We start from the raw sequence: 3,678 nt of genomic DNA, 5'->3' as shown, positions 1-3,678 counted from the left end.
AAGCTCATCGTTCTGAAAAGCGAGGTATACGCTGATTGGCCAGCTATACAGTGCGTCGTGATTGGCTGAATACCTCAAGCGTGTGACGGAAATGTTACGCCCCTTACCATATTGTGATGCTGTGTCCCGGAGCGACGAGACAAAACCAATAAAACCCATTACAAACGAGGCATTTGTTGCATCCAGTGGAGACTGCTTATAATGACTTATACTGTCTTTTAACGCGAATTTTGTGTTATGGGAACGTTACTTTTGATTGTTCTCTGAATGGTCTCAAGCAGTAACGTTTAAAAAACCTCAGACGATTAAAAGGTTTCAGGAAAAACGTTCCGTGACGATTTGCAAAGATTCATTACAAAACATTATACTCACGTCTTCTGTAGATGAAGCTGGATCACGAACGATTTGCGCAAACATAAACACATTTATGTAGATCGGGGGCGCATTCCCTTCATGCATCTGAGATCGGCTCGATTTGAGAAAGGGGAAATTATTTAACGAGATTTAAAAAAAAACACTGGGTGGATTTTTATCATTATAGGGTGGTTGTGTACACACACTGCCAACACATTTCAGTTCAAACTACTTGTAAAAGTGCATGTAGCATCCGATGACCCCTTTAAGACACTGTGAACGTTCTATTATTAATGTTACTGGAAGAACGTTTGTTCATAACTCCCTGTTCGCTGGGAACCCAGGTAACAAATTTAGATTATAAAAATTGTTTCGAAAGCATTAAAATGTCCAGTTTTCGTGTCATGATTAGAACGTTATTTAAAGGTTGCAAAAACGTTTCTGAGAACAAAACGTTTTGAAGTACAAATAACATCGTAAGGACGTTTTGAGAATGTTGTTTGAGAAATTTGCTCGCCCTCGTGTCATCCAAGATGTCTTTCTGTCTTCAGTCGCAAAGAAATGAAGGTTTTTAAGCAAAGCATTCCAGGGTTTTTCTCTATATAATGGACTTCAATGGGGACCAACGGGCTGAAGGTCCGAATCAGTTTCAGTGCAGCTTCAAAGAGCTCTACAGGATCCCAGCCGAGGAATAAGAGTCTCATCTAGAGAAACCATCGCTCATTTAAAAAAAATAATAATAATTTATATAGTTTTTAACCACAAATGCTGGTCTTGCACTAGCTGGACTTCACGCATGACGCAATCACGTTGGAAAGGTCACGCGTTCAGTCCGTTGGTCCCCATTGAAGTCCATTATATGGAGAAAAATCCTGGAATGCTTTCCTCAAAAACCTTAATTTCTTTGCGACTGAAGACAGAAAGACATGAACGTCTCGGATGACATGGGGGCGAGTAAATTATCAAGGAACGTTTATTCTGGAAGTGAACTACTCCTTTATGATTACGAGAATGTATCTCAGATATTAATAAAGTTGCGAGAACGTTCCACAAACACTAGGCTACTTTAAAGGTCCCCTGAAATGCTTAGAAACACGCAGCGTTACTCTTTCTTTTTTTCCTCAATGGAAAGCATATTTACACTGTTTGAATCGTTCCCTGTCCCCTATATAGTGCACTACGTGCCATTCACTGCACAGAAAATACTACTTCTGTGGACAAGTGACCGATTTCAGCCGCGGCTTGTATAGTGTAGGGGGCGGGGCTTCGGATTCTAGACAGCATTTGATTGGACAGAAAGTTTGATGAGAAGCTTAAGTACGATGTGAACTCACAAAAATCGTTAAGCCCTTTTGGCGGAAGTGACGAACTGCAAGCTTTGAATGCTTATATCTTCTAAATGCGAATTGTGTCACTGTTTTGGAGCACACTGCCTTATAGATAACCTTAAGACTAACATATTGATACTAACACCCAAAAAACCTTTCATTTTGATTTCATGGGGACTTTAAGAATGTTTTGTCCTAACATTAGTGAATGCTGTGAGAACGTCAGCTGGGTAATTACAGTCAAACAGACATGAGTCAGATGCATCCGTAATATTAGATAACACTTATTTATATCACTGTATCCTGTAATCTGTCTGTGAACATGATGAGCCACCCGTCGCATGACCCGCTGGAACAATGTAAGTCCAGCAGATCAGCCAAACCCGCTTTACAGCATCAAAGCCCGGATAAATATAGCAGCGGCGCTCTCTGCGGCTCTGCTCCGAGATGCTGGCAGGCTGATGCGGATGCAACAGTCAATATTCATTAATATGCATCACGCTTTTCATTAACTGCGAATATCTAAATATGCAACCGGCACATGATGCACATCATCAATTGACAGCAGAATGTTAACCTTCATGAGCACGAACACATCATCATCATGATACCGTTATGATCTATAAATGCCGTTTACCTTCAGGTCCGGTTATCAGTGCGGTCTCTCTCTCTCTCTCTGACCTTCAGTCGCTCGCTGCCGCAGAGGGACGCTCCGTGCGCGCGTTTGAATCAAGTCGCTCTCCGCGGACGGCGGCGGTGACGTCACGCGGCGATTTGCCGGCGGAGGCGTGGCTCATGAATATTAATGACGCGTGCGTCACACGCAGCCAGTGGGCGCTCTTGACTACGAGGTAGGCGTGTCGCTATTAATTAGGTTCATATCCGGGAAGGTTACGTCGTCGTCACGTAATATTTATCCTGAGCTCAACTCTTGTTTATTATTCCAGTCACACAAAATGTTGTTTATTGTGATAAAACAATTAGCAGGGATAAACTGGTTTTTCTGCCACGACACTGAATTCCTACTGGAGGGGTAAAGACAGTAATATTACATTAATCTTTTTTTTATTTTCAAACTTTACAACATAAGACACGCAAAAACGTCCAAAAAAAAAAATCTCGTCTGTCTAAAATGGTTTAAATGTATAAAAGAGTCGTTCATGAACGATTTTGATTCAGTCACGTGACAAATGATGCCTTTATGGTAAGAACCCAAAGATATGAACTCCCAGAGTTATGAACAAACGTCCATCTAATGATAATTAGTGCTGTCAAATCGATTAATCGCATCCAAAATAAAAGTTTGTGTTTACATAATGTGTGTGCACTGTGTATATTTATATGTATATATAAATGCACACGTGTGATACTTTTTTCAGGATTCTTTGATGAATAAAATATTAAAAAGAAGAGCATTTATTCAAAATAAAAGTCTTTTGTATCAATATTCACAACTGTTCAAAAGTTTTGGGTCAGTATTTTTATTTTATTTTTAATTTTTTTAAAGAAAGGAATGCTTTTATTCAGCAAGGATGTGTTAAATTGATAAATAAATTTAAAAAGTGATAATAAAGACTTATGTTGTTAGAAAAGAGTTCTTTTTAACTTTATTCATCAAATAATCCTGAAAAAAGTATCACAGTTTCCCCAAAAAATATTAAGCTGCAAGAACTGTTTCTAACATTGATAATAAATCAGCATATTATACTGATTTCTGAAGATCATGTGACACTGAAGACTGGAGTAATTATGCTGAAAATACAGCTGCGCATCACAGAAATACATTACAGTTTAAAGTATATTAAAATAGAAAACCATTATTTTAAATGGTAAAAATATTTTACAATATTACTGTTTTTTCTATATTTCTGATCAAATAAATGCAGCCTTGATGAGACTTCTTTAAAAAACATTACAAATCTTACTGATCCCAAACTTTTAAACAGCAGTGTATATGTAAATATTTCTTAAATATATACATGTGTGTGTGTGTGTG

General features: G+C 38.3%; 1 protein-coding gene across 1 annotated transcript in view; it reads right to left on the bottom strand.

Annotated features, from left to right (window-relative positions):
- Positions 1 to 2,454, bottom strand: part of LOC107710068 (monocarboxylate transporter 2-like) — a 10,980-nt gene extending 8,526 nt beyond the window's left edge. Inside the window, exon 1 of the mRNA XM_016514766.1 lies at positions 2,320 to 2,454. The gene's annotated coding sequence lies outside the window, so the exon portion shown is untranslated. The remainder of the gene's footprint in view (positions 1 to 2,319) is intronic.
- Between the last annotated feature and the right edge of the window lie 1,224 nt (positions 2,455 to 3,678).

This window comes from Sinocyclocheilus rhinocerous, unplaced genomic scaffold (assembly GCF_001515625.1).
Source record: "Sinocyclocheilus rhinocerous isolate Xijiao unplaced genomic scaffold, SAMN03320098_v1.1 scaffold1589, whole genome shotgun sequence".
In the NCBI taxonomy this organism is placed as follows: Eukaryota; Metazoa; Chordata; class Actinopteri; order Cypriniformes; family Cyprinidae; genus Sinocyclocheilus; species Sinocyclocheilus rhinocerous.
This window is presented reverse-complemented; position numbering and strand designations above follow the sequence as displayed.